Here is a 15,425-nt window from a genome sequence, read left to right as displayed (position 1 = left end):
AGAATTCAATATTAAGAAACTCACTCAAAACCACACAACTACATGGCAACTGAACAACCTGCTTCTGAATGACTCCTGGGAAAATAATGAAATTAAGGCAGAAATCAAGAAGTTCTTGGAAACCAATGAAAACAAAGAAACAATGTACCAGAATCTCTGTGACACAGCTAAAGCAGTTTTAAGAGGAAAATTTATAGCACTAAATGCCCACATCAGAAAGCTAGAAAGATCTCAAATTGATGCCCTAACATCACAACTAAAAGAACTAGAGAACCCAGAGCAAACAAACACAAAAGCTAGCAGAAGACCAGAAATAACCAAGCTCAGAGCAGAACTGAAGGAGAGAGAGGCATGAAAAACCCTTCAAAAAAGTCAATGAATACAGGAGCTGTTTTTTTGAAAAAATTAATAAAACAGATAGGCTGCTAGCTAGACTAATAAAGAAGAAAAGAGAGAATAATCAAATAGACACAATAAAAAATGATAAAGGGGATATCGCCACTGCCCCCACAGAAATACAAACAACCACCAGAGAATACTGTAAACACCTCTGTGCAAATAAACTAAAAAGTCTAGAAGAAATGGATAAATGCCTGGACACATACACCCTCCCAAGAATGAACCAGGAAAAAGTTGAATCTCTGAATAGACCAATAACAAGTTCTGAAATTGAGGCAGTAATAAATAGCCTACCAACCAACAACAACAAAAAAAGCCCAAGATCAGATGGATTTACAGCTGAATTCTAACAGAAGTACAAAGAGGAGCTGATACCCTTTCTTCTGAAACTATGCCAAACAATTGAAAAGGTGGGACTTCTCCCTAACTCATTTATGAGGCCAGCATTATCCTGACATCAAAACCTGGCAGAGATAGAACAACAACAAAAACTTCAGGCCAATATTCCTGATGAACATCGCTGCAAAAATTCTCAATAAAATCCTAGCAAACTGAATATAGCAGCACATCAAAAAGCTTATCCACCACGATCAAGTTGGCTTCATCCCCAGGATGCAAGGCTGGTTCACCATATGCAAATCAATAAACATAATTCATCACATAAACAGATCTAAAGACAAAACTACATGATTATCTCAATAGACACAGAAAAGGCCTTTGATAAAATTCAACATCCTTTCATATTATAAACTCTCAATAAACTAGGTATTGAAGGAACATACCTCAAAATAATAAGAGCCATTTCTGACAAACCCACAGCCAATATACTGAATGGGCAAGAGCTCGAAGCATTCCTCTTGAAAGCTGGCACAAGACAAGAATGCCCTCTCTCACCACTTCTATTCAACATAGTATTGGAAGTTCAAACCAGAACAGTCAGGCAAGAGAAAGAAATAAAGCGTATTCAAATAGGAAGAGAGGAAGTCAAATTGTCTTTGTTTGCGGATGTCATGATCCTGTCTCTAGAAAACCCCAGGTCTCAGCCCAAAAGTTTCTTAAGCTGATAAGCAACTTCAGCAAAGTCTCAGGATAAAAAATCAATGTGCAAAAGTCACAGGTATTCCTATACACCAAAAACAGGCAAGCAGAGAACCAAATCATGAATGAACTCCCATTTGCAATTGCTTCAAAGAGAATAAAATACCTAGGAATAGAGCTAACAAGAAAAGTGAAGGACCTCTTCAAGAAGAACTACAAACCACTGCTTGAGGAAACCAGAGAGGACAGAAACAAATGGAAAAAATTCCATGCTTATGGATAGGAAGAATCAGTATCATGAAAATGGCCATACTGCCCAAAGTAATTTATAGATTCAATGGTATTCCCATTAAACTATCACTGACATTCTTCTTAGAATTAGAAAAAAACTTTTAAAATTCACACAGACCCAAACAAGAACACATATAGCCAACACAATCCTAAGCAAAAAGAACAAAGCTGGATGCATCATGCTACCATATTTCAAACTATACTATAAGGCTACAGTAACCAAAACAGCATGGTACTGGTACAAAAACAGACATATAGACCAATGGAACAAAACAGAGAATTCGGAAATAAGACTGCATATCTACAACCATCTGATCTTCAACAAACCTGACAAAAACAAGCAACGGGGAAAGGATTTCTTATTTAATAAATGGTGTTAGAACTGGCTAGCCATATGCAGAAAATGGAAACTGGACCCCTTCCTTACACCTTATACAAAAATTAATTCAAGATGGATTACCTAAATGTAAAACCCCAAACTGTAAAAATTCTAGAAGAAAATCTAGGCAATACCATTCAGGACATAGGTGCAAACAAAGATTTCATGACATAATCACCAAAAGCAATTGCAACAAAAGCAAAAATTGACATATGGAATCTATACTAAAGAGCTTCTGCACAGCAAAAGAAAGTATCTGAGCGAACAAGCAACCTACAGAGTGGGAGAAAATGTTTGCAATCTCTTCATCTGACAAAGGTCTGATATTCAGAATCTACAAGGAACTTAAACAAATTTACAAGAAAAAAAAGCCCATTAAAATGTGGGCAAAGAACATGAACAGAAACTTCTCAAAAGAAGACATTCATGTGGCCAAAAAACACATGAAATAAAGCTCAACATCACTGATCATTAGAAAAATGCAAATCAAAATCCAAATTAGATACCATCTCACTCCAGTCTGAATTATGATTATTAAAAAGTCAAGAAATAACAGATGCTGGTGAGGTTGTGGAGAAATAGGAATGCTTTTACACGATTCATGGGAATGTAAATTAGTTCAACCATTGTGGAAGACAGTGTGGCAATTCCTCAAAGATCTAGAACCAGAAATACCATTTGACCTAGTAATCCCATTACTGGGTATATACCCAAAGGAATAGAAATCATTCTATTACAAAGAAACATACACACTTGGGAGGCCAAGGTGGGCAGATCACCTGAGGTCGAGAGTTCAAGACCAGCTTGACCAACATGGAGAAACCCCATCTCTACTAAAAAATACAAAATTAGCTGGGCGTGGTGGCACGTGCCTGTAATCCCAGCTACTCGGGAGGCTGAGGCAGGAAAATCACTTGAACCTGGGAGGTGGAGGTTGTGGTGAGCCAAGATTGTGCCATTGCACTCCAGCCTGGGCAACGAGAGTGAAACTCCAACTCAAAAAATAAAAATAAATAAAAATGTAAAAAGATACATACATGCATACGTTCACTGCAGCACTATTCACAATAACAAAGACATGGAATCAACCCAAATGCCCACAATTGATAGACTGTATAAAGAAAATGTGGTACATATACACCATGGAATACTATGCAGACATAAAAAGGAATGAGATTATGTCCTTTGCGGGGACATGGATGGAGCTGGAAGCCATCATCCTCAGCAAACTAAGGTGGGAACAGAAAACCAAACACCACATATTCCCCTTTGTAAGTGGGAACTGAACAATGAGAACACATGGACACAGGGAAGGGAACAACACACACTGGGGCCTGTTGTGAAGTGGGGTAGGAGAGGGAGAACATTAGGAACATTAGGAAAAATAGCTAATGCTTGATGGGCTTAATACCTAGGTAATGGGTTGATAGGTGCAGCAAACCACGATGGCACATATTTACCTATGTAACAAACCTGCACACGTACCCTGAAACTTAAAAAAAACTGTAAGTGTGTGTGTACACACACACACACACACACATATATACACACACATACACAAAGGCCATTTGAAGGTGAAGTTCACCCTTTGTGAGTTTGCTGAGACTCTTTAGGAATGGCATCCTTTAGTATATTCATTTAAACGTTTAAGATTTTAGAGAACACTTATCTGATATTCATATACACACACACATACACATGCACACATACATATGTGTGTGTATTTATATGTGTGCATTTGCATACATTTATATATATGCACATCTATAAAAATAGATGCAATATTTTTTCTACATCATTTGAATGTAAGTTGCATACATCATGGGTCTTTACGTTTAAATACTTCAATGATTTTTTTAAGAATAAGGATATGTTCTTACATGAACTGTACAGCTATAAACTTTACTGTAATTGTACATTATTGATACTACCCTTTAATTGGGTGTCCTTTTCCAATTTTCTAAATTGACCCAATAATGTTATTTATAGGATTTTTTCTTCTACTACAGCATCTACTCTAGCATTTCATATTACCATATCTCCTTAGTCCAATCTCTTTAGTGTCCTTCTTTCTAATTTTTGAGATGGAGTCTCGCTCTGTCATCCAGGCTGGAGTGCAGTGGCATGATCTTGGCTCACTGCAACCTCCCTGGTTCAAGCAATTCTCCTGCCTCAGTTTAGTGTCCTTTAATCTGGAACATTTCCCTAGCCAAATCTATAATTTTTATCAAAGATAATAAAGAATAATGCATTCTTTTTCCCACCACGGGCCTCACCAACTTAGACTGTATGTTGAAGAACAATGTCACCTCAGCCTCTCTCCAAACCACAATTTAACCAATCATTTCAAACTGTATTTGACATGTGATATCAATTCTAGATTATATTTCCCTATGTGTTGTTTATACCAAAGGTGAAAGAAATAAACAAAACCAAAAGCTTCTCAATTCTTTGCTTTGTATTCCAGAGATGAGAGCAATGAGCATATTGCAGAGAATCTGTGAGCTTACTGGCTCTTTAGGAATAGCATCTTTTAGTATATTCATTTAAAAGTTTAAGGTTTTAGAGAACACTTATCTGATATTCATTATTCTTCAAAGTGTCTTTGTAGGAAAATTTTTAAAGAGCAGTGTCCATTTTACTTTCCAGCTTGAAAAAAATATCAGAGGCACACATATTGAAGAATTGCTTGGTAAATGACAAAGCAAAATTAAATCGCTAAAGAAATTGAAGCTGTGGAAAATCAGTAGCATTGTTTTTATTTTCTACATACTAACAAGACAGTCTAAATAACTTAGGAATAGCTGCTGTGTCAAATCTCTTGCTGGGGTCTTCTGTTGAAGAATGTTTAGCATCTATTCTCTTCTCTAACATCCAGCTTTCTCTCTTGCCCTCCTCTTCCCACTCCCTAGATGTGCAAAAAACATTTGAACACAAGCTGCACAGTAAGGCCTTGAGGCTGCAGCCTCGATACCCTTTCATGATACAACCCGAAGAATCACACCCATCACCTCTCATGATCACCCTGGAATTCATGTTCTCTGAGTGGGCAACTCTTGATGAAGACTTGCCTAGTTGTTCTACATAACTGCTTGGACCAGAGCCTGTGAGAAAGAGCGAATAGCTTGTAAATGTAACTGCAGACTTAACCAGGACAGCAAAACACAGAACACTTTTTCAGTTCCACCCAGATTGCAAACATTGGTTTAGAGTTTTCCACCAAATATTTTGCCATGACCTCAGTTATTTGGCTGCTCTCAACACACAAAAAAAGAGCAAGGAAGATGCTGTTTCTGATGTGTGGTATCTAGCTGGGTGGGTTTATTCTTACTGTGGTCTGTGGGTAGTAATAGCCAGCACTTATCAAATACTAACCTGTGGCAGCCACTATGCCAAGGGCTTTTTGCATATATTAGCTTCTTCAATGCTCACAAAAAACCTATAAGGTGTGTGAAATTATTATCCCTATTCTAAAGATGAGGAAACTGAGACACAAGAGAAACAGTAACACTCAAATTCACAAACTGATTAAGTTTAATGTCTCTACTACTTTCCAATGGAAAGTGCTGTGGACTGAATATTTGTGACCCCCAAAATGCTATGTTGAAGTCCTAATCCCCAGTGTGACGGGTGGGGCCTTTGGGAGGTAATTGGGTTTAGAGGAGGTCACGGAGGTGGGGCACCTTTGATGAGATTGGTGCCCTTAAAGAGCATGAAAAGACCAAAGTGATCCCTCTCTCTTTCTCTCTCTCTCTCTCTCTCTCTTCCCCCTCTCTGTCTCTCCCCCTCCCCTCCATGGGAGGATACAGCAAAAAACCAGCCATCTAGAAACCAGGGAAGGTCCCTCACCAAGAACTCAACTATGTTGCCACCTCGATCTTTGACTTTCAGCTTCCATAAAGGTGAGAAATAAATGTTTGTAGTTTAAGCCACTCAATCTGTGATTTTCTGCTATAGCAGCCCAAGCTGACCTAGAGAGAAGGCAAATATCAAACACTATTAGCCTATCCAGTCTTAGACATAGGCCCTGAAAGAACTCCTGTGGGCTCAAAGACAGCAAGCTCTGGGTAAGACTCTTGATAAAAATTAACAATAATCTCCCCCTGCATATCATTCTTCTTCCTACTTTGAGTCCTGAATGTGACCAAAGGAAAGATTAAAGGATACTAGGCACAGGTGAGAATCACATTTGACAGAGGGGTGTTGAAGGCCACAGAGGCAAACCGACATACCTGTAAGCATTTGCTATGTTTTATTTGGAAATTTTTCTCTGAGTGGACCACATAGCAAATGGAATCATCATTGTTGAATCTTTAGTTCTCTCTGCTTTTCTCTTTGAAATTATGGCCACTGAATTCTTAGTTAAACTTCTAGTGTCCCTAAAGAATGCTCCTAAATGAACTAAAAGAACAAGAAATATGACTAGAGAAGCAGAAAGATAAAAAAACAAAAAGACTTATAATAGAGACTTTGATTGTCCTTAAATTAATTTTTAATTATTGAAGTCAGTGGCTCTTGTAATGTTGTATGGCTTTTCTTTTACATATTTGAGGTTTTAAATTTGTAGGATTGAAGGTTTTCTAATTGGAAGCATAGCTGTTGTTTATTAACACCTACAAGCATGAGCACTGAGCTGAGTACTGACTGGAGTCCAAATGGAGACCTCGAACTTGTAGCCTATATATCCCCAAGGACATATTGTTTTTGGAGGCAAAGGGAGTTCACAGATTTTTCCCCTAAAGTTGAGCCATTATTCTAATGTCAACGATTTTGTATAAAAACTTTGATTTTTATCTTCTCATTTAAAAATCTAGACTATGACAACACTAGAGCAACATTATCCTATGGTGACCATCAAGTTGACCTGAGCAGTGGCTGTGCCCATGTAAAAATTTTCATTGTATCATTAGAAGCTCCAGCACTGCTGTTGAGCTGTGTGTGGGAGGCAGGAAAGGGAGAGAAAAGAGTGAAGGAGCAATAAGTCCTGTGAAGTAATTGACATGGACAGCAGACTTTGTGAGTGAATGAGCTTACAAGAGGAGGGAATAGAAGCAGCGAATCAAAGAGCATTTCAAACAAAACCTTAGGAAGTGTTCTTATTTATGAATGACAAAAATGAAAAATAAATGAAACAAATACTGAACATTTGGAAAGCACAATTTTTTACCTTTTTATGCAAATTGCTATCAAGTCCTATTTCCTCATACAAATGAGACTAAAAATAATGCATGGAAGATTGGGTATGAGTGTATTAGTCTGTTCTCACACTGCTATGAAGAAATACCTGAGACTGGGTAATTTATAAAGGAAAGAGGTTTAGTTGAATCACAGTTCCACAGGGCTGGGGAGGCCTCAGAAAACTTACAATTATGGTGGAAGCTGAAGCAAACGCTTGGCAGCAGCAAGGAGAGGAAATGAGTGCCCAGTGAAGGGGGAAGCCGCTTATAAAACCATCAGATTTCATGAGAACTCACTCACTATCATGAGAACAGGATGGGAGATACCCCCGTGATGCAATAATCTCCACCTGATCCCTCCCACAACACATGGGGATTATGGGAACTACAATTCAAGATGAGATTTGGGTGGGGACACAGCAAAACCATGTCAATGAGTAAATAAATTGATAATGCATCTGGAGCCCTTAAACAGTATCTGACACATAATAAGTATTCAATAAATGTTGACTATAATAATTATCATATTCTAACATGAAGACAACCAAAAATAAACAAATTGGATATTTCACCACATAGCTTTAGATCAATACATATAAGAATGGCCTGTTTAGACATTTTGCCAATTTGTGTTTAAAAGCTTACAAGTTTTTAGCTTAATAATGCAATCTTCTATGAATGTTTGGCAGCATAAAAGTACCCTGTGCTATTTACACACATCATTTATGCTATTGAACTTGTAATCTTTCTCCAGCCCACTAATTCTCCCCACCCACTATCCAGAAAAAATCAGAAAAACATAATAATCTGGTGAGAAACTTTTCTTCACATGATAGAAAGCATCTCTAGTAACTGTGTTGTGCTGTATAAATGGTGGTTCTCTTCAGTAAATAGCACCTATTAACTAGAAACCATGTTTACATGCCTTGGTAAACAATGGATTATTCTGAGGACCTGATTCAGTAAATAATATGGTCCGTGGGATTTCAGTACAAAACCAAAACAGCAAACGAAGAAGGAAATCTTTATAGCTTTTATTTAACTTTCAAGGAGGAATGGGAATTAAACGTTCTTTCACAGTATGCTTGATCAAGTTTCAGAAAATAGAAATACATTTTTATATGATATTTAAGGAAAGTAAAACTACTTGGCATGGTTTATTGTTTTAAAAACAGATTTAAACTAAGTAAGAGGAAAATTGAGTTAGAGATTCCAGATAGGCATCTGATCACACATTTAATTTATATTAGTGATTAAAAATAATAAGATTATTTATCCAATAGTAATGACATTTATTTTTTAGTCAAAACTCAATTTGATTGTATCATTAATTCATAAACAATAAAATAGAACTGTATATTTAAATAAAAACATTTTTAAGAGTTTCTAACATCAATCTCTTTTTTTAAAAAAAAGCTAAGATGAAATTTGGAAGATACCACTTTCAAGCAAGTTAAGACTTCAGCTTGGTATCCTTGAGCATTACTGATTTTCAGAGTTGGAGACAGTCTTGAATATTTAAGCAATCTCTAATAAAAGTGGACAGCCTTGAATGACAATTAAGTGTTAAATTCACAGATTTATATCCTCTTATTTTCAAAGATAATTTTGACAAGGAATTGTGAGAAATAATGGAACATGTATGAGCATAAGAACTTACACCTGTGTACATTGAAGAGCCCAAAAACTGTATTTTTGGGGAAGATGCATGCACATCCCTCTGGGGTTTATTAATGAAAACACATCAAAAAGACCTCTTCTCAAATAATTTTTCTAATTGTTTAACGCTGATAAAGACCTGTTGTAATCTGGATATGTATTTGCTGTTGCTGTGAAAAGTTGTTATATTTACTTCTATACATTACTTTAAAGAGAAAGGAAGAAACCTATAATCTGCTGAAAGAATACTATCAGGACATGATTGCTAAATGACCCCCTCAGCATTTTCCACTTCGCAACACATCATTACATTGAGCAGCATTTTAGGTAATTGTCAGATACATGTAAAGCCTCTCAGAATCTCCTTGCAGAATTAACAACAAAACACTACCTGTGGTCAATCTGTTTCACCCTCCAACATAATCATGGGTAGATTGCCCCAGGGCCACAAGGGCAGCTTCTGGACCACAGGCACACTGGAAAGCGTATTCACCTATGACCCTGGAAGGACATTGATTTGGGGAAAGCTTTTCATGCTGTTTAAGGTTCTCGATGGAAAGTGCTAGATTTCATGTTCACAGGGATAAGAAGATGAGGGAGGAAGAGTAGCAGTTCCAGGACATAATGGAGAAATATAACACTCTGTGGGCTGACCTATTTGTGGAGAGAAAGGTCAGCCTTTATCCAGTTTGAATAGCTACCAGAAAAGGGCGTATCCAGTTCCCCAGATTATACATAGTGCTTTCTTCTTTTCTGCAGTATTTGCTAAGGCATCATTCAGGAGGAAAGCTAGCTGCTCCAGGCCAAATGTTTCTGCCTAAACCCTGCCATTACTAGGGATGTATAAAGTACACGTATACCATGGCTAGAAAAGAGAAAGGAACTTCCTTCACTTAAGTATGCATCCAAGAGATGTCTTTTTGCACATTTGCAACAACTAGCTCTTTCTGTGGGAGAGAGCCAAGCATTGAGAAGTTTCCACCAAATCCTGCATAGCCACATTAGGTGAAACCTAAACAAATTACTTAATCTGGTCACTGGGTCTAATGACCTCAATATATAGCACAGGAGAACACATTTCTGCCTTTGTATAACCAAGACAAGGAACTGGGTTGAGGGAGTTAAGGAGGGAGAGAGAAATTCAGTGCATGCCCATGACATTTCTGGCATTTCCATGATGTCTCTTGCACATGCCCTATTAGACTGATCACTTCCATGAAAGCAATATTCTACTCACATACGAGTATATAAAAACACATTGCTCTGTTTTTAATCCAATGGTCATGGCTAAACAATTTGCAGTTATCTAATAGCATGCTGTCTTGGCTTAATGAGTTACTCCAACTAAATTGGAAGTCAGCCCTCCTTTTATTAACTCATCTTTCATAGTGACCCAAACAAATTCAATGGCAATTTATCCTAGGGACCTTTCAAATATTCAGAACATATTTGCAAACCTTTTCCAAAGTCTGAGAACATTCTGCAATGCAAACCAAATCTCTTCAGGTTGAGAACCTCAAAATCACTTCACAATAATACAAGTGCTAAGCAGAGGCACCTGACCTTTTAAACAAGCCAACTCTGCCGGATTTCCAATTAAAATATTACATGACCCTATGAAAGAACACAGAACTCCCTCTAGTAAGATATAATTTCCCACAGACTCAAAGTTCCTTAAAATGTGGTGGTGATACTTGTGCTTTCTATGGCAAATAAGGAAAAATTTGTTTCCTTGAGATTAAATTAGCTGCCTTCAATATATGCTTGCCTCTGGCTATATTTAGGAAATAAAACTTATTTTGGTTTTAGGGAAAAAAACTATTTTTTAAGGAGAAAATAGGAAAAAAAAAAGCCTATTTTAATCTAATAGGACAAGGATACTCTTCTATGCGTTTTAAGCTTTAGATCATCAAAAACATTGTTACCATATGGTGAAAGGACCAGAAAGTGTCTGAGGTCACAATAATTGTCTTTTCACATTTGAATGGGTAGAAAAGTTTAGATTTGCCATTTTTGATCTCAAGGCCTTGAACTTAGGCCAATTGGTAAAAGTTATAAGTGGACAGATCTGATCTGAAAGTTATAATAATAATAATAATAGCTAAGGCTATTAAGACCTTCTGTGTGCATGTGTTCAACTGAAATATACTCGGGGTTGAGATAGCACAGATATAGTATTTATACATTCATTGAACATTTATGGAGAACTCGCTATGGGCCTATTATTGCATGGACAAAGTATCTGTGAGCCCCTTTGTGCTGAAGGAGTCTCTCAGAAAATGCACACTAGAAATTTCAGTGAATGCTTTCTCTTTCTAAGGTTTCTGTGGTAATCCCCAAATATCAGTAAACGATTTAATAAAGTATTCATTTTAAACCCCATTAACATCCATCAAGGAGGATCAATAATCTCAGCCTAATTAGAGTAGAAACCTGTATACATTTAATGAGGTTATTACCTCTCTGTGTGTGTGCATGTATATGTGTATGTCTCTTTCTTTCTCTCTCTGTTTCTCTCCCTCCCATTTAACTTGTAAATTAATAATCAACATTATTACAAATATGTAATGTTTAGTAAAATTTCCAGGTAAGATTTACTTAAAGTTGTTTATGCTTTACTGTTTTTATTAAATAATATTTGCTCTGCTACAATTTTGTGATTATTCCTTTAATTGAGACACTCAAAGAACTCAAATTTTCAAGTAGCCCTAAAGATAATTTGTAAAAGCAGATTAAAAACTATAATCATTAAAAATATATATTTCAGATCTCCATTTTTGGTACTATTTTTTACTTGAAACTTACCCATATCCAAAAGTCTATTTTCATCTTTAAAAGTTGTTCCTAGACTTGGGTAATATATTAAGGCTTCACATTATGGAAAAACCTTTCAATCAATGTCTTCTTACTAAATATTTTTATGAAATGAGGAAACTGCAAAACTAGAACTTATCCTAGACCAATTTATCATCTTTGTACTGTGACCTGTGAGAAATTTTACTTTTTTTTTTCTTTTTCTTTTTGAGAGGGAGTCTCGCTCTGTTGCCCAGGCTGGAGTGCAGTGGCACGATCTTGGCTTACTTCAACCTCCACCTCCCAGGTTTAAGCAATTGTCCTGCCTCAGCCTCCCAAGTAGCTGGGATTACAGGCTCCTGCCACCATACCTGACCAATTTTTATATTAGTAGAGACAGGGTTTCACCATGTTGGCCAGGCTGGTCTCAAGTTCCTGACCTCAAGTGATCCGCCTACCTCAGCCTCCCAAAGTAGTGGGATTACAGGCATGAGCCACCACGCCTAGCTGAAAACTTGTACTTTTAGGTTAACTTCTCAAATCTTAGATCAGCCCCATAGAATGAGAACTAGGCACTGTAATTCTAAAATCTCTAAATAATGACAATGGTTAATGCTCTGGCAGTTTGTCCTTAGGAAGGACAAAATTCAAGAATACTGTGAGTAATGTAACTTCTTTTCTCAGCTATACCACTGCTGACAAAATATATGATATGAAATGCCTTTTAAGCTCAGTTTCTCCATGTGTGAACTCTTCCCTTAAGTACTACACAAGGGTGTTATAGAAAAGTGGATTCAAAAGTATTTGGCAATAAATAAATATTTCACAAACTCCTGATTTAGATGTTTATGAAGGGAACTGTTTTTAATTGCTGATTTTACTTATTAAAGAATTGAAAGACTACTGAAACTAAAGATTTATAACAAACTGAAATTATAAAGATGAGTAATAAAACCAATACAAATTATTCTGACATCAAGGACCAAAGAGTAATGAAAAAAAAATTTTACCAAAAGCAATAATTCATTCAGAAAAAGAGGAAATTTTCAAGTAGAAACAGTGAGCAGATTCTTTGTTTGATAATCTAATTAGAGAAGAGAAAGGAATAGTATAAATATATTGGAAAAATGTTTAAATGTTTTTTGCTGATTTGATCCAAAATTCTGACATTAATGAATTTTATATAAAATTCCTAACATGATACTACAATAAAGACATTATGGAAAACAGGTTAATGTGTGTTATCAACTGGGAGCATGTTTAAGATTAGTCCCTGCCCAAGAAGTCTTACAGCTATGAAAGAATTTTGAAAGAGGTTTCCCCAGATTTCATGACAATCTATGCCAGTTATATATATCCAGAATAGTATTGGATTATCGAGTATAGTATTATCCAGAATACTATTCTGGATTATAATCCAGAATAGTATTGTTGAGGTAGTCTTTCAGGGTTTTTATAGTTTTAGGTTTTACGTTTAAGTCTTTAATCCATCTTTAGCTAATTGTTGTATATGGTGTAAGGAACGGGTCCTGTTTCAGTCTTCTGCATATGGCTAGCCAGTTATCCCAGCATTATTTATTTAATAGGGAATGCTTTTCCATTGCTTGTTTTTGTCAGCTTTGTCAAAGATCAGAAGGTTGTAGGTGTGTGGCCTTATTTCTAGGTTCTATCTTCTGTTCCATTGGTCTATGTGTCTATTTTTGTGCCAGCACTATGTTGTTTTGGTTACTGTAGCCCTGTAGTACAGTTTGAAGTTGGGTAATGTGATGCCTCAACTTTGTTTTTTTCCTTAGGATTGCCTTAGCTATTCAGGCTTTTTTGGTTCCATATGAATTTTAAAATAGTTTTTCTAATTCTGTGAACAATGTCATTGGTAGTTTGATAGGAATAGCATTGCATCTGTAAATTTCTTTGGGTAGTATGGCCACTTTAATGACAAGGGTTCTTCCTATTCATGAGCATGTTTTTCCATTTGTTTGTGTCATCTCTGATTTCTTTAAGCAGTGTTTTATAATTCTCAATGTAGACATTTTTGACCTTCCTGGTTAGCTGTATTTCTTGGTATTTTATTCTTTTTTTGGCAATTATGAATGGGATTCTGTTCCTGATTTGGCTCTTGGTTTGGCTGTTGATGTATAGAAATGCTAGTGTTTTTTTACATTGATTTTGTACGCTGAAACTTTGCTGAAGTTGTTTATCAGATAAAGGAGCTTTGGGCCTGATACTATGGAATTTTCTAGATATAGAATCATTGTTGTCTACAAACAGGGATAGTTTGACTTCCTCTCTTCCTATTTGAATGCGCTTTATTTCTTTCTCTTGCCTGACTGCTCTGGCAAAACTTCCAATACTATGTTGAACAGGAGTAGTAAGAGAGGGCATCCTTGTCTTGTGCTGGTTTACAAGGGAAATGCTTTCAGCTTTTCCCCATTCAATATGATGTTGGCAGTGGGTTTGCCATAGACAGCTCTTATTGTTTTGAGGTATGTTCCTTTGATACCTAATTTATTGAGAGTTTTTAACATGAAGGGGTGTTGAATTTATCAAAAGCCTTTTTTGCATCTATTAAGATAATTATGTGTTTTCTGTCTTTAGTTCTGTTTATGTGATGAATCACATTTACTGATTTCCATATGTTGAATCAGCCTTGCATCCTGGGGATGAAGCCTACTTGATCGGGGTGGATTAGCTTTTGGATGTGCTGCTGGATTCAGCTTGCAAGTATTTTGCTGAAAATTTTCATAACAGTGTTCATTAAGGTTATGGACCTGAAGTTTGTTTTGTTGTTGTTGTGTTTCTGCCAGGTTTTGCTGTCAGGATGATGCTGGCCTCATAGAATGCATTGGAGAGGAGTCCCTCCTCCTCATTTTCTTGGAATGGTTTCAGTAGGGATGGTACCAGTTCTTCTTTGTACATCTGGTGGAGTTTGGCTGTGAATCCATTTGATGTTGGGCATTTTTTGGTTGGTAGGCTGTTTATTACTGATTCAATTTTAGAGCTCATGATTGGTGTGTTCAGGGAATCAGTTTCTTCCTTGTTCAGTCTTGAGAGGGTGTATGCGTCCAGGAATGTATCAATCTCTTCTATGTTTTTTAGTTTGTGTGCATAGAGGTGTTTCTAGTAGCTTCTGATGGTTATTTTTATATCTGTAAGGTCAGTGGTAACATCCCCTTTGTCATTTATAATTGTGTTTATTTGAATCTTCTCTCTTTTCTTCTGTATTAGTCTGGTAGTGGTCTATCTTATTAGTTTTTTTCAAAACACCAGCTCCTAGATTTGTTGATCTTTTAAATTTTTGTGTGTGTCTCGATATCCCTCAGTTCAGCTCTGATTTTGGTTATGTCTTATCTTCTGTGAGCTTTGGGGTTGATTTGCTTTTACTTCTCATCTTTCAGGTGTGATGTTAGGTTTTTAATTTGAGATCTTTCTAACTTTTCAATGTGGGTATTTAGAGCTATAAATTTCCCTCTTAACACTACTTTACCTGTGCCCCAGATATTCTGGTATGCTGTATCTTTGTTCTCGTTAGTTTCAAAGAATTTCTTGATTTCTGCCTTAATTATATTATTTGCCCCAAAGTCATTCAGGAGCATATTGTTTAATTTCCATGTAATTGCATGGTTTTGAGGAATTTTTTTAGTCTTGACTTCTATTTTTATTGTGCTGTGTTCCAAGAGTGTGTTTGGTAT

This window comes from Gorilla gorilla, chromosome 4 (assembly GCF_029281585.2).
Source record: "Gorilla gorilla gorilla isolate KB3781 chromosome 4, NHGRI_mGorGor1-v2.1_pri, whole genome shotgun sequence".
Taxonomy (NCBI): Eukaryota; Metazoa; Chordata; class Mammalia; order Primates; family Hominidae; genus Gorilla; species Gorilla gorilla.
This window is presented reverse-complemented; position numbering follows the sequence as displayed.